This window comes from Nicotiana tabacum, chromosome 16 (assembly GCF_000715075.1).
Source record: "Nicotiana tabacum cultivar K326 chromosome 16, ASM71507v2, whole genome shotgun sequence".
In the NCBI taxonomy this organism is placed as follows: domain Eukaryota; kingdom Viridiplantae; phylum Streptophyta; class Magnoliopsida; order Solanales; family Solanaceae; genus Nicotiana; species Nicotiana tabacum.
The window spans coordinates 74584754-74602091 of record NC_134095.1 but is presented as its reverse complement, the minus strand read 5'-3'; positions in this window follow the sequence as shown (position 1 = coordinate 74602091).

Sequence of the window (17338 nt, the reverse complement as noted above, 5' to 3'; positions counted from 1 at the left end):
TGTTAGAAGTCATGATTAGGCTATATGTTGGTACTGTTGGGACCCAAAGAGGTTGTTTTTTTGTTGAATTATTTGCTAGTTTGCAATCATGTATTCAGTCACATCTACCCTTCGCATATCATATCTCAGTGTTTGTTGCCATTTTTGTTATATAATATTATCATTGTTTGGGCTGATTGTTGTAAGATTTATGAGTCCGAGAGACTAGAGAGATTGATGACTGAGTGAGGTCGAGGGCCTGATTATGAGTATATTTATGGGATAAGGTTGCACGCCACAACAGGCTTTATTAATTCACGCCTTGATTGGATTATATTAGCGCTTGGGCAGGATCCGCCCTTCCGGAGTCTGACATACCAGCAGTGAGCGCAGGTCCTACTGAGTGCAAGTATCGAGTGATTGAGAGGAGTGAGTGACTGGAAGGACTGAGTGATTGAGTGTGCGATTGAGATTAAATACTCTGAGAGTATGCATATGACTTTATCATTGTGTTGCATTACAATTGGCATGCATAATTGACGTAGATATAGAGATGTACCATTCATCTTATCAGGCACACTTGGAATATTTTATCCATGTTGAACTTAAACTATTAAACAAGAAAACATGTCTATATTTTTGTACTGTTAAATTCTGCATTTGGATTGTTCCTGTCTAAGCTCATCACTGCTTTCAGCCCGAGGTTAGTCTTGTTACTTATTGAGTACATTGGGTCATTGTACTTATACTACACTCTACACTTTATGTGCATATCCAGGTACTTTTGAGTACAGCGGTTGCTAGCTTAGGTGTTGGAGACTATCGAGATAGCTGCCTTAGCGTCTGTAGGCCTTGACTCTCCTTCTTTTCAGTTTATTTGTACTATTATATCTTCCTAGACAGTGTTTGGTAGTCAGACTATACTGTCATTTAGATGCTCATGTACTCAGTGATACCCGAATTCCAGGGAATTTTGTATTGAGTCGCGGTACTTTTTCTTATCAGAAAATTATGAGGTTTTTACTATTTAAGCTTATTTTAGTATGTTTTAAATTAAAGATGCATGGTTATTTATGAATTATCATCTTGCCTAGTATTGTGATAGGCCCTATCACGACATGTGAGATTTTGGGTCGTGACTGGATGTTTGATTATCATCACGATGTGTTGCCCAATCTTGGAAATAGATGAGTTTGTAGGACTTTTGGTTGTTCATTTGGGGGATGCAACGGATTCTTGTATCTAATTGATGAGTACATACTCGAAAAGGATTAATTAGTTTCCAACTTGTTTTGACCATGGTAGGGCCATGGGGAGATGTTCACTTGAGGATATCCCGTAAGGATTTGGGGTTATATGATTTGTATGAGACTTCTATTCAATGAAATGCATATACTACCACTTCGGAGGGCTTGAGGAAGTTGGCTTGACAGTCACTAGGGGGAGTATGTACTTGGTAGAGTCCTTGGAGTGTTTTATGACTAGAGTCGCATGGGTTTATGAAGTATTCAGCTGATTAATAGTGCGAGACCGGGGTAGTTGTGAAGGAAGGATTCTATGGGTTACTGACAATGTAGTTTATGGCTTCGAGCCAAATGGGGGAGCCTTCTACCGATGATCGGATTGCATGGTAATGTGTTATATTAGTTCATGGACGAGGATGTGCTTGTGGATTGACTATGATGTTAGAAAGGTTTCATCGGGGATGATTTAGAGCAAGGTGAATGACTATCAAGAAGGTTCTGGTGAGTTCAATATTCATACATGGAATTTGAGAATTTTAGGATTTGTGTATGGTTAGAGCTCGATATTGGTAGTGGATGGTGTTTGGATTTTTAGTACGTCTATATCGATAATGACTCTGTATGGCAGTATTAGAGAGATGCAAGAAACGGCTTCGTGTTCGCAGAAGGCTCCTTCAAAGTGAGCATTTCTGGTTGAGTTACTTCTAGGTTTGGGACTCTGCATGACACAATTGAGTTAGAGGGAAATCCATCCTGATAATTCGATTATCTATTATAGGTTTTGGAGGATTCACGATGGTTATGGCCATGACTCGGGGTTGATGTCTTTGACAGGTATAGAATGTGTGTTGCGTGTGGTGATATCCTCCTATATTTAAGCAAAATGGAAGGCCCTTAGTTGATAAGGTGTTTATCCTGCTGGTGATTCAAAGTTGATTATAAGTTTTCGTATTTTCGCGAGTTAATATGATGGTGGTGGTGCGTCGTATGGGATTGAAAGTTATGAGTACAAGGTTGCGATTTAGTTTTGAAGGGAAGGGGTATGAGTTCTTGATGACATAGATGATTTTAGAACTTTAAGAGAATGCTGGCTATATTTGATGTCGCCTAAGAAGAATGTGCATATTATAAACTACATTGTGTTTTGACTTGAGGATGTTTGGCTAGTGTTACGGTGATCGCCTGGTTTTGGGAAATTGAGGTTCAGGTTTTGCTATGTGGCGCAGGAGATCTATGTGGGTATTTTTTGTAATATGATGGAGTTTGAGTGATGTAAGCCATTTTAATAGTGGAGTTGAGATCAGATATGGATATTCTAGTATTCATGAGGTATAGATACTAGATGTCCCCGTTGGCAGACTATTCCTTGATTGCAGATTGTGAAGAAATGTAGAGAATTGTATAATTGATGGTATCTGTTATAAGTAGGTTGCTTTGATCTTACGGAAGGTTTTATACATGTTTGGGAATGATCAAAATTGGCTTGAGGGAAATTTGTCCTAATGAGAATGTGTATTCTATATCAGATTGAGTTTGCTTACCCTTACGCAATTGTTGTCGTAGGTATATCATCAGGCGGAATGGATGTTATTCGAGTCCTGGTCTATGTTATGTGTTTCTCTTTTATGATATGACGGGTTGTAAGGTTTCATGATTATTCACACGCATGTTATAATCCTGTTTAGGCCTTATGGCGATATGGGCGAGATGGCCATCATGATGTTGATTTGCTTATTGCACTATAGTTGTGCTTGCCTTTATCTGTACTGTTTTATTCCTATTCATCTTTCCACAATTATATTTATGAGCTCTATCATGCTTGATGTTGTCGCACATATGATTAGTGAGCTCGGGCATTAAAGTTCGATAGGTATCCTTGTGTGGATTGATATAATTAGGATCGGGTTGTGCACTGCAACGGAGTTATATGGGGTACACTTCCTTATGTTTATTTCATGTTTTGTTTTCCCTTTGTGGGATGAGTTAATGAAATTAGGTCTTTTTTGTTATATCAGTTGTACTTTTTGAATAGTTATTGTACCTTGTTTTCTTTCCATTTTGCATATATCTGAGTTATTGCTTGTTTGGTGTAAGGACCGCATTATATGAGGTTCCATGTGGCTTTTGGTGTGACTTGTCGATTGGGCTGCTTGTATTGGGTGAGATGAGGTTTTTAGACCTAAGATTTGCACTATCGTATTGGGATAAGGAATGTTTGGAAGAATGATACCATAATTCCGCTCAAAATTTGGCAATGGTCCATGTCGGATGAGAAAGCTTCTTGACTCAATGATTTCATGGGTGGTTATAATTTCCTGCGTGTTTCTTTTATCGTTAGCGGCATCGTGAAGTGGAATGAGGTTTTATTTGATATGAGTATATTAACGGTACGGGGTTTGGTAATGAGCAACTATTGTGGTTGGAAGTTATTGTTGTGAATATTGAGTTGTGTAGCAAAACGTGTGGTTTGATCGAGACAGTGTATTGATGGTCTCATGCAGCTTGTTAGGGTGGATAGATATGGTGTGTAATTTGGGACTTGCATGGAAAATTTGAGGTCATTCGGAGTTGTTTAGGTTGTTCGGTGCAAGTTTTGAATTTGGAAATGTTCATAAGTTTATTAAGCTTGAATTGAGGTGCGATTCGTAGTTTTGATGTTGTTTGGTGTGATTTGGGGCCTCAAGTCGGTTCGTGTTATTTTGGGATTGGTGAGTGTGTTTGGACGGGAGTGTCACACCTCCTTTTTACCTACCCCCGGAAGGGAGTATATAAGGGAGTTTTTCCAATTAAAGTGACAATCGAAACGGGATTATTTTATTTAAAATTCAGAGTCGCCACTTGGGATAATTTTATGGTGTCCCAAGTCACCGGTTCAAATTCCGAATCAAGGAAAAGATTGACTCTGTATTACTGTCCACGAATACAAAAATTCGGGTAAGGAATTCTATTAACCCGGGAGAAGGTGTTAGGCATTCCCGAGTTCCGTGGTTCTAGCACGGTCGCTCAACTGTTATAATTGGCCTATTTACTTGATTTTAGTGCATGTTTTAGCCTATGGTGTAATTTTGACTTATTAGCCGCTTTTAATTAATTTTAGGAAGATTCAACGTCATCTAAAACATGTCTTGAACCACGTCACATAAATGCACCCGTGGTCCACGACACATTTTATCTAGCATTGTTGAGATTTGGATTTGGGTCAAATAAATGCACACCCGAGTTTAGGAAAATAATTTTTTAAACAGCGCGCCTAAAGCAATCTATGAAAGTTCAAGGCATTTTCTATTCTAATTTGATATTAATGTAAGGGCGATAGATTTAATTGATTCAATTGTGAATGGTACGCCTCAATTTCTAAGGATTAAAATTAATTAAGTGAGGGTCATGCATTTTGAGATTTTATTTGGCATGGCGCACCTCAATTTCAATTTTTAAAGGGAATTCAAACTAAGCTTTTGAGGGCCATAACTATATCTTACTTAATATGGCACGCCTCAAATCTACTTTTAAGAGCCTAACTAATATGAACTGCATTGGCTTTACGAAATGTCCATTACCTGGTGCAAATTTAACTTTGTATGTCTGCTTCTAGAGTGTTAGGTTAGATTAAATACATTTTTGCCTTCCAACATTTGACCAAATCATCTTGTATATAAAAAAATACTCGGCCTCGGCATACTCTTCACATCACAATAAATACTACTGAATACAAACCAAAGTGTTCACATCACAGTAAATATTACTGAACATAAACCAAAAAATGTAATTCGAAAAGAGGGGCAAAAATAAGACAAACAGTCAATCCCCTATATTATGAGCTCTGAAATCATGTGTAAAAATTAACATGAGAAAATGAAAATATTCTTCAATCTACATCTAATCAAACCATCAAGTATAAAGTATGATAACATGTGTTCATACACTATCTCAATTCAAATCTTTTCCAAACAAATATTGTAACCTATCTTGGAGGTCTATAAGAAGTTAATACTATAATCATTGACAACCACTCAGAATATCAAAACAAGGAATTATTTACTCAAAAAAATGAATTACATAAAACTTACCTAGTTTGAGGAGAGCAGAAGTATTATAGCTCCTGAATGAAGGCTAACAGAAGAAAGCAACGAAATCTACTAAAAGTCCAGAAAAGTCGCAACGCAGCAGCAACAGAATCCGGATTTTTTCTTTTTTTTTTAAAAGTTTTCTGTTATTCTTTTTTTGCATTTTTCCAAATCTTGTATCAAATTGCTACATTCCCACGGTCTATTGGTCGTGAATGTGTGTGCTCATATGTATATTTTCGGTCAGCCAACCCATTTGAAGGAAAAGGCGTTGTGTCCTCTTTTAAAGAGGAGGCTTTTGTTATTAATGTGGAAAATCAGAGAAGTGAGGGAGTGAGTTCTGGTTTTTGGGCGTCAATCTTTTTGAAATGGGGGTGAAGGGATTTGTTCTCTTTTGTCTTTGAAAAAGATGAACTGGGGCTCCCTATTCATGGGTAACGGCGGATAGGTCTAGAGTTTTACTGTAGGTCTATGTAGGGATTAGGTACTATTATATAGGGGTCGGGATTAGGTTAGGTCAAATGGGGAATGGGTATGGGCTCAATGTTTCGGGCTATCTAAAATTGGGTCTTTTCAATTAAGACCAAACAAAATTAACCCCAAGTTTCATACACTTTCTTCTAAAACAAGACCAAAAATACTACACCATTTACTAATTATTCCTACTTAAGTAATATAATTATTAAAATAAAACTGACCGTTAAAACAAAACTATTTTGGTATTTTTCAAGATTAAAAATGACTACAAAAATATTAATGAAATTATTTATTTATTTTTTTGCAATTTTCATTTTCTAGTAATAAAATAAAGTAAAAGAGTAAAAAATAGTTGAAATAGCTATATTAGGCCTAAATTAAATATTTACATGCTAAAATATGTAAAATCTTGGGGAGGGTCAAAAATCACATGTCTACAGCTGCCTCTCTTTGACTGGAAATGCGAAGAGTTTTCGGACAAAGAATGACTAGACAGGTTTTTTTACCCGACTCTTATTTAAGAAAACCAAAACTAAGAGAAAAGGGGAATGTGACCGAGCCCCGGTATCTGAGCTGCCTATATATCCTTGGCTATAAAGAAATCAGGCCACATATAGTTTAGAAGTGAATGAGGTGATGGAGTACCGAGGTTGAGAGTCGAGTGAGGTGCCGTCGAGGTTCCGGTCCGCGGTCCCATTATATCATCAAAATCAAAAATGAAAAAGACTAACTAAGCCTATCAGCTACGAGTTACAAGATTCATATATATGAGTCTTCTGAAGCTTGATCCTGAGTCTTGGTTGGTTCTTCATACGGACCCTGATCTGAATCTTGATGCTTGTTAGCTGGAGGTGCTGGTTCTTTCCTTTTCGACTTTTCGAATCAAAACCGGACACACCATGCTTGTGACCTCAGTCATGTCTTGAGCATCTCGCATCTTTCATCAACTTCTGCATTTTGAGTTCACTTCTTGCCTTTCTTTTTGGTTTTTTTCTTTTTATTCTAGATTGTGACTAACTTCTGTTGATCATATCGAACTACTGACTCGCATTCTTGACACGAGCTTCTTTTGTTGCTGACTTGAATTGCATTCTGAAGTGAATTCAATTGTTCTCCGGGTGGGCGCCTGATTGCTGAACTTGAACCGTCTTCTCTTGTTACTTGAAAATGTTTTCCCTTACACCTTGAACAATTTTCCTTTAGAAACTTGAACTGTCTCCCTTTGAAACTGTTTTCCCTTGAAACTTGAGTTGTCTTCCTTCAAAACGGCTTTCCCTTGAAACTTGAGTTGTCTTCCCTTGTTCTCCAGGTGGGCGCCTGATTGCTGAACTTGACCTGTCTTCATTTGAAACTTGAATCGTTTTCCCTTAAAACTTGAACTATCTTCCTTTGTTCTCCAGGTGAGCGCCTGATTGCTAAACTCGAACTGATTCCTCTTGAAACTTGAGCTGCTTTCCCTTGTTCTTGAACCATTTTCCCTTGTTTTCCAGGTGGGGGCCTGATTAAAACAAAACAGACAAAACAAAAGAAATTTTTCTGCCCCAATTTGATATTGGAAACATCTGTGAGTGTAAATCGAATCCTGTTATCCAAAAGAGTTCTATGAATTTAAAAGTTAAATCACATTATCCAGGAGGGTCCTAATTTCAAGACAACTAATGATTGATAACTCAAGAAACTAAAATTGACCCCTTCTCTTTTTTCTTTTCTTTTTTTTCAAATTATTCTAGGAGAAAATTCGTTAGACTAAGTTTTCTATCTTAGGAGAGAGATTCATCAGACTACGATTTCTATCCTAGGAGAAAATTCATCAGACTAGGTTTCTTTTTTTGGTATCTTAGGAGAAAGATTTATCAAACTAAGATTTATATCCTAGGAGCAAGTTCATCAGACTTGGTCTTCTATGTTAGGAGAAAAATTCATCAGACTAAGATTTTGATCCTAGGAGAAAATTCATCAAACTAGGTTTTCTTATCTTAGGAGAAAGATTCATCAGACTAAGACGTTTATCCTAGGAGAAAGTTCATCAGACTAGGTTTTCTATCTTATGAGAAAAATTCATCAGACTAAGTCTCTTTTCTTCTTCTTCTTTTTTTTGGTATCTTAGGAGAAAGATTCATCAGACTAAAATTTTTATCCTAGGAGAAAGTTCATCATACTAGGTTTTCTATCTTAGTAGAAAGATTCATCTGACTAAGATTTTGATCCTAGGAGAAAATTTATCAGACTAGGTCTTCTATCTTAGGAGAAAGATTCATCGGACTAAGATTTCTATCCTAGGAGAAAGTTCATCAGACTAGGTCTTCTATCTTAGGAGAAAGATTCATCATACTAAGATTTTGATCCTAGGAAAAAATTCATCAGACTAGGTATTTTTCTGTTATCTAAGGAGAAAAATGTATCAGACTAAGATTATGATCCTAGGAGAAAATTCATCATACTAGGTTTTCTATCTTAGGAGAAAAATTTATCAGACTAAGATTTTTTTTATGAGAAAAATCCATAAGACTAGGACTTTTTATCCTAGGAGGAAAAAATGTGAAGATCAATGGCAGGATTTTATGCACAATAGCAAGACAAATAAATGCAAAGATTTGAGAAACTTCCCTTTGTCGGCTCTTCTCTTCTTTTCTTTTCTTTTGTTCTCTTTTTTTTTCTTTTTGAATCATTTTCCTTGCACCGCTTTGTTCCTGTTTAATACAAAGGAAAATTTGTCAGTTTTAAAAATGGTGGTCAGTTTATGGCCTTGAGTCTTGGGCAGCTTGGATTCTGCTCAATCAGCTTGAGTCGACTTCAAGAGACTTTTGCTCTACATCAACCCTAATTGTTTCACACCCGGTACCATTGTATTTCTGGCTCAATCAGCATTATGCCAACTACAGATCTTTTCTTAGATGACCTTTTCTTATATCTTGAATGACTTCTTTCTTTTGAGCAATTTGTCTGTCAGAGAGAATCACAAGTTATCTTTGCTTACACCAAATAGGCTGACAAAAGTCTTTTGGGGGAGCCTTTGCATGAATCCTCAAGTCACATTGACAGTAACAACCGAGTGTACTAGCCAAATTTACTTTGTGCAACTGAAAAGTTGGTAGCAGATTATGAAATCTTTTCTTGCTTGTTTTGACAAGAACTGACTCAGAGGGAAGGACACAATGCTATAAAGAAACAATATTAACAAGAAATGCCCCCTGTCGAAAGGACAGAAGGAAGAGTTTTCTTTTTTTTTTCCAATAACTAGCCTTAATGGTCATGCCATGCATTTTGGACTCAACGACCTGATCTATCAAACTAATCCAATCTTCCCTTTTGCCACTCTTATGAGCTTTGAAGTCGGGCTTGTTCGTGCTAATTCTTTGCATCAGCTTCGCGACTCACTTTCGACTAGTGGTGCCCCGAGGGGTTTTCACCAACAAGTCTCTCTCATTTATTCATCTCTGCTTACCGTCGTCTTACAGTGTCCGTAAGGGTTTTCACTAATAAGACTCTCTTATTTTTCTTTCCCTTTTTGTAAGAAACTCGACGGTGTTTTACGTCATGTGACAACCGTTGCTCATTGCATGCTTCTCTTGGCATTCTTGAAGGAATATCGGGAGGTATTTATTTGGAAGGATTTTGGATAGGGTTGAAAAGAAAGGACGTCAGGAAGGCTCAAAATAAATCCAAAGTAAAGGGGGTTGTGGACTTATAACTCTTGGAATCGACTCTTTCAAAAATAAAATAAAATCTTTGCTCCAGTTTCAGCTATTGGGGATTTTTTGGTATATTTTTTTTTGAATTCTTATTTGGTTGGACCAAACCGTGAGGCTGTCTACATATCTTCTTTAAAGGAATCAGGTCGAACGTAGTTCAAACATCTGACCTAACTATTTTTTCATCTTTCTTTTTGTTCCTCTGTCTTTTTTCCTTTTCTTTTTCTTTTCTTTTCTTTTCTTTCTTTTTTTTTCTCTTTTTTTTTCTTTCTTTCTTTCTTTTCTTTTTATTTTCAAAACAAGTTTCCCCAGCTTCTATTTTTTAGGGCATGGACTTTTGACAATTCTTTTCTTCTTCTTCTTCTTTTTTTTCACTTGAACTTCCTAGGAATTTCCCCAGTTTGTACTCTTGGAACGTGGACTCTCTCTCTCTTTCTCTCTTTTTTTCTTTTTCTTTTTCTTTTTTTTTTTGTATATTTTCTTTTTGACTCTTGACTCTAAACTTGATTCATAAAAGAGGGTAGTCAAAGAAAATAACACAGGCTCAAAAGGGGTAGTGAAGGATATAAAGTGTTTCGATAGCAGAAAGAGGTCCTGCCAGCCTCGAAAACACCAAACATAATATCTTTCGCGATCACAGCATTGATGAACATGTCTGTCCTCTTGGTGTGTCGTGGTCACAAGACACTTTCCGTCCCTTAATGTCAAAATTTGTAACAAACTTCAATTGATTAAACATCCTCAAGCCCGATCTTCACAATGATTTGAAGGTTAATTTTACTCGACCTTAATTCCAAAGTATTTCAACTCTTTATTCATCCTCAAAAATGCCTTTTCCTCAGTTGTCCAACTCAAACTTAAACAATTTTTTAAGATCTGGCCAAAAATTTCGCATGCATGTCATGTCACTAGAACTAGCGTGAAAAGAACTATGCACAAAATGGATACAAAGTGATTGGGTTTTTTTTAATAAAGGAAGGCATGGTCCTGTAACACAAAAAGAAGAAGAAAAGATGACAAAATAAGCGACCATGGCTAAAAGAGGAGTGACTTTCCAGTTACTACACGACATCTTAGCCAAAAATTTGCACATCAGCACTGCTACGACATTCAACCTTTTTATTCTTTCTGATTCAGCACTCAAATTTTGAATTTTATTCTCAATATTGGCTGTCGGATTTCAGGACTGGCGATATGGGAAATTTCAAAGCAATTAATTTACTAAAGGACTTGGAAGAATTCTCATATCTCCCCCATCATCAAATCATTCCCAAGCAGGCCATATCCTATTGCTCAAATCTGGTAAAGTCAACCCCATATTTGCCTCCATTTTTATTTTCACTGTCAACTTGCCTACTAGCCTTTTCGTGACTTTGGGTCAACAACAGTGGTGCTTGTTTCATTGGTTGAGAAGATGCTTTTATTTCCGAGGGTTCTTGGATTGTTTTTGTGACTCGCCATTGCAAACCAACAAAACGACCACCTTTGATTCGCTTTTATTTCAAAACAACAAGCATATTAGAATAAACACTCTCTTTCTTTTTTCTTTTTTTTTTGTTTCTTTCCTTTCTCTTTTTTTTTTTGGTTTTTCTTTTTTTCTTTTTTTTTACCATTCGATCGAACCTGATGTGGGTTGCCTACGTATCATGTGGGAACATGAATCAGATCTTGTGTAGTTTAGGAAGATCATGAATAAAGTAAATAAACTAACTTTTTTTTTGACTTTTTTCTTTTATTTTTTCGAAAAAAAGACTTATAAAGAAGAAAGTGAATATTTTGATTTTGATTTTTCTTCAACATTTTTGCAAAGAAAGACTTCTAAAGAAGAAAGATTTTTTTTTTGAATTTTTTTTTTTTTGGAATTTCGAAAGAAAAACTTCTAAAGAAGAAAGAAAATATTTTTGGAATTTTATTTTTGAATTTAAGAAAGAAATTCTTCTAAAAAAAATATTTTTCAATTTTCTTTTCAATTTTGAAAGAAGAATGAAAATATTTTTGTATTTTTTGTTTTTGAGAAGCAACTAAAAGAAAATATATTTTGTATTTTTTAAAAATTGGGGTATGAAAGAAAAACTTTTCCAACGAAGCAGGTAAACGAATTTTTTGGATTTGTTGAAAATTGGGGGTCGGAACCGATGAAGTTTGCCTACGTATCTCACATCCGGTGAGAATCAGACCCGCGTAGTTCTGCCCAGTTTTGACGGAACAGGGGAAACATGACTTTTGAAAACAATCACTTATTTTCTTTCTCTCTCTTTTTTTGAAAATTCGGGCAGCGTTTCGGACTTGGAATAGCTACCTCTCACTTCTTCTTTTTTTTGATTTTATTTTTCATTCATTTTTTTTATTTTCTCCCTATTCTAGAAGCCGGTCAACATACAATTCCGAAGCAAATAAATGCACAAGTAGCAAGTAGAATGCATCAGGATGGTCTTTTCATTTCGGGTACACCTGTCCTAGATAGACCCAACTCCTGTGTTGAGTCTCCAAAGTCAAATGCATATGATGCAGACAAGCCTTACTGCTAGGGATGCGGCATGAGGCTTTGTTATACTAGGTTTAAAACCTAGGTTTATTGTTCTAGACTTGGCTTACCCAAGCGGACAACTCGAGCCGAGGGGGGGCTGCGTACCGATAACCAAAAGATCAACCGGCTTTGCAACTTGACTGAACCTCGTTCTATTTGGGATATGACACTAACAGAAAGAAGTCACGACAGCGTGCACTCCTCAGGAGAGATAAGAGAGGGGTTTCGTAGCAGTTTATATATACAATTCAGATAATATCAAGGCGGTAAAAAGCAACATTTAGCACATTAGGCCCAAATATGTAAATAAAATCAGATAATAAATAAAGCCAAATATAATGATTATTCTAAGCTCGAATCCTTGAACCCTAAACAAGAGATTCTGGGTTCTTGTCCCCAGCAGAGTCGCCAGAGCTGTCACACCTCCTTTTTACCTACACCCCCGGAAGGGAGTATATAAGGGAGTTTTTCCAATTAAAGTGACAATCGAAACGGGATTATTTTATTTAAAATTCAGAGTCGCTACTTGAGATAATTTTATGGTGTCCCAAGTCACCGGTTAAATCCCGAATCGAGGAAAAGATTGACTCTATATTAAAGTACGCGAACACAGAAATCCGGGTAAGAAATTCTGTTAACCCGGAAGAAGGTGTTAGGCATTCCCGAGTTCCGTGGTTCTAGAACGGTCACTCAACTGTTATAATTGGCCTATTTACTTGATTTTAGTGCATGTTTTAGCCTATGGTGCAATTTTGACTTATTAGTCGCTTTTAATTAATTTTAGGAAGATTCAACGTCATCTAAAACATGTCATGAACCACATCACATAAATGCACCCGTGGTCCACGACACATTTTATCTAGTGTTGTTGAGATTTAGATTTGGGTTACATAAATGCACACCCGAGTTTAGAAAAATAATTTTTTAAACAGCGCACCTAAAGCAAACTACGAAAGTTCAAGGAATTTTATATACTAATTTGATATTAATGTGAGGGCCATATATTTAAGTGATTCAATTGTGAATGTCACGCACGCCTCAATTTCTAAGGATTAAAATTAATTAAGTGAGGGCCATGCATTTTGATATTTTATTTGGCACGGCGCACCTCAATTTCAATTTTTAAAGGGAATTCAAACTAAACTTTTAAGGGCCATAACTATATCTTACTTAATATGGCACGCCTTAAATATACTTTTAAGAGCCTAACTAATATGAACACCATTGGCTTTACGAAATATCCATTACCTGGTGCAAATTTAACTTTGTATGTCTGCTTCTAGATTGTTAGGTTAGATTAAATACATTTTTGCCTTCCAACATTTGACCAAATCATCTTGTATATAAAAAAATACTCGGCATACTCTTCACATCACAATAAATACTACTGAATACAAACCAAAGTGTTCACATCACAGTAAATATTACTGAACATAACCCAAAAAATATAATTCGAAAAGAGGGGCAAAACTAAGACAAACAGTCAATCCCCTATATTATGAGCTCTGAAATCAAGTGTAAAAATTAACATGAGAAAATGAAAATATTCTTCAATCCACAGATAATCAAACCATCAAGTATAAAGCATGATAACATGTGTTCATACACTATCTCAATTCAAATCTTTTCCAAACAAATACTGTAACCTATCTTAGAGGTCTATAAGAAGCTAACACTATAATCATTGACAACCACTCAGAATATCAAAACAAGGATTTTATTTACTCAAAAAAAAATTACATAAAACTTACCTAGCTTGAGGAGAGCAGAAGTACTATAGCTCCTGAATGAAGGCTAACAGAAGAAAGCAACAAAATCAACTAAAAGTCCAGCAAAGTCACAACGCAGCAGCAACAGAATCCGGATTTTTTCTTCTTTTTTTTCAAAGATTTCTGTTATTCTTTTTTTGCATTTTTCCAAATCTTGTATCAAATTGCTACATTCCCACGGTCTATTGGTCGTGAATGTGTGTGCTCATATGTATATTTTCGGTCAGCCAACCCATTTGAAGGAAAAGGCGTTGTGTCCTCTTTTGAAGAGGAGGCTTCTGTTATTATTGTGGAAAATCAGAGAAGTGAGGGAGTGAGTTCTGGTTTTTGGGCGTTAATCCTTTTGAAATGGGGGTGAAGGGATCTGTTCTCTTTTGTCTTTGAAAAATATGAACCGGAGCTCCCTTTTCATGGGTAACGACGGATAGGTCTAGAGTTTTTGCTGTAGGTCTATGTAGGGATTAGGTACTATTATATAGGGGTAGGGATTAGGTTAGGTCAAATGGGGAATGGGTATGGGCTCAATGTTTTGGGCTATCCAAAATTGGGTCTTTTCAATTAAGACCAAACAAAATTAACCTCAAGTTTCATACACTTTCTTCTAAAACAAGACCAAAAATACTACATCATTTACTAATTAATCCTACTTAAGTAATATAATTATTAAAATAAAACTGATCGTTAAAAAAAAACTATTTTGGTATTTTTCAAGACTAAAAATGACTACAAAACATTAATGAAATTATTTATTTATTTTTGGCAATTTTCATTTTCTTATAATAAAATAAAGTAAAAGAGTAAAAGTTAGTTGAAATAGCTATATTAGGCCTAAATTAAATATTTACATGCTAAAATATGTAAAATCTTGGGGAGGGTCAAAAATCACATGTCTACAGGGAGTCCCCGGTTCCTTGGGTGTATTTCTGAGGGGCTAGGGTCCATTCCACCTTGTTCTTGAATTGTTGATGTATCAGGTCTGGTTTCTTTCTTCACATTCACAGCATGATGGGCGTGTTCACGAAGGGTTAAAGGAGCTGGACAGTCACCCTTCTTCGCGTTTGTGATCAAGCTCCGCGTTCGTGAAGGCTTGGAGGTTTGCTACATCGCGTTCATGATGTGGGAACGCGAATGCGAAGGCCTTTTTTGGGAAGCGTATTTTTGGTCTTTACGAACATGATGTGGTTCCCGCATTCGCGATGATTAACATCGAGGCAGATAATACTTTATTTCGAGGGTTTGATCTATTTTAACATATTTTGAGTTGTAGAGCTCGATTTCGGGCGATTTTGGAGGGAAGTTTCACGATTTGGTTCGGGGTAAGTGTTTTTTACTCGGATTTATGCATAATTCATGATTCCATATTTGTTTTTATCATTTAAATAGTGATTTGAATTGGAGAGATTGTGGATGTTAGTAAAAACTTTCGTAAAGTATAAAATGAAGATTTGAAGGTCAATTTGAGCTCGGAATTGGATAGGTTTGGTATAGTTGGACTCGTAATTGAATAGGTGTTCGAAATTTGTGAGTTTGATCAGGTTCCGAGGTGCGGGCTCGGGGTTGAATTTTTAAGTTGACTTTTTAATTTTTATTAAAGATCAACAACAACAATAACAACAACAACAAACCTAGTAGTTTTCCATAAATGGGGTCGCGAATTGCTTCTTGTGACTTTTATTTATGATTCTAAGTTATTTTGACAAGATTCGATCCGTCCGAGTTGGATTTGCACGGGAAAGGCTTATTAATAAATTAATTTATCTTGTTTGAAGTAAGTATCTTGTCTACTTTGTGTGGGGAACTACCCCTTAGGATTGGATTTGATTGTACTATTTGAATTATATAAAAGATGTGTACATGAGATGACGAGTATGTACACAGGCTTATATATGATATTTGATCGGTTTAAACTCTTAGGTTACATTCAACCATTTAATTGAAGTTATTATTATTTGTTCTATCTTTCGATGTTAATTTTATTCTTACATGTCTTAGTTGAAGTTGTTATTACATGTTCTAGTTCTAGTTGTCAAAGTTACTTTATATGCATTTATTTGTAGTTGTTGTTACATATTATCCTCCCCATTGTTGAGTTATTCTCATGCATTTGGTCTTATTGCTATTTCATTCTATCTCTCTCATTGTTAAGCTTATGCTACGTATTTGAATTGGATGTTGCCATTTCACGGGAATACCTTCATTATTGAGTTATTGAGGTTGTAGTTGTGAAAGCTATTAACACATTGTGGTTGAAGTGATGATTATTGGGACATCCTTCCTTGTTGAGTTGTTTCTCATTAATTTTGTTATTATTGATATTCTTGTACACATTGTGGTTGAGACGTGGGCTACATATTATGGTAACATTGTTATTGTTGTTTTGGTAATATTGTGGCATATGTGCACATGTGGTGTGAGTTGATTATTATGTTGTGATATTGATATGCATGCGGTGATATAAGGGTAGGTATTGAAACTCATGCAATGAGTTAAGGTGGGATTTATATGCGTGTTGCTAGTTAGGGAATTACTTGAAGTCGCGATGTGAGATAAGGGGACTAAAACGTGTGTAGCTTTTTCGGGAAATTTTTTTTTAAAATAAATGCAAGGCTCACGCGGGGATATAAAGAAGATTGTGATTATGACTTGTGAAATATGAAAATGAGGCGTGATGCCTCAGTTGTGATTCTTGTTGTACATTCTATGTTGAAAGAGCTTGTTGATGGAACGGTTATTGTTATTCCTTCATTTGTTTTACTTGTGTTTGACTGTATTTGATTACTTGTTGCTCTTATCATATGCTCATTCTTGTTGTCCTTTATTACTTTATAAATATCAGTTATTAGTCTTACATCATTGTGATACTTTGTTGTTATTTAATTCTTTGTTTTTCGTTATTAGATAATATTATATTATGTTCAGGTTTTTTTGGTCCAGTAGGTGTCTTGACCTGGCCTCGTCACTACTCTACCGAAGTTAGGCTTGATACTTGCTGAGTACCGTTGCGGTGTACTCATGTTATGTTCTTGCACATTTTTATGCATATTCAGGTACTTCCTCTCGTGTCGGGCAGTAGTGAGTTGACCTAGTTACTTCAGGGACTTCAAGGTATACTTGTTGATTCTCGCATGCCTTGGAGTTACCTTCTTCTATTGCCATACTACTGCTTATCTTCATTTCGAACAGAGTTGGATTTAGAGATTAATAGTGCATGTTCTCTAAAGCGTATGACTTAGTTCTATCGACTTTGGGGATATTGTGACTGTTATAATGCTTTGGTTTCACAGTGAAAGTTATCAGTTTAAATTTATCATCTTAGTTGTTAATTCTGTTAAATTATCAATGTATATTAGGCTTAAGTAGTCTTAATGACTAGGTACCATCACGACATCCTAAGATGAGAATTTAGGGTCGTGACATATATTCATCACATGAAATGAGGTAAGTATTTTTTTTACTTGGATTTGATTATATTACATGATTCCATCTTCGATTTTGGCATTTATTTTGATGAATCTTAAAGAAAAATTGGGGATTTTTGTCTAAACTTTTCTAAATTGAAAATCTGAGATTTGAACATCAATTTTGA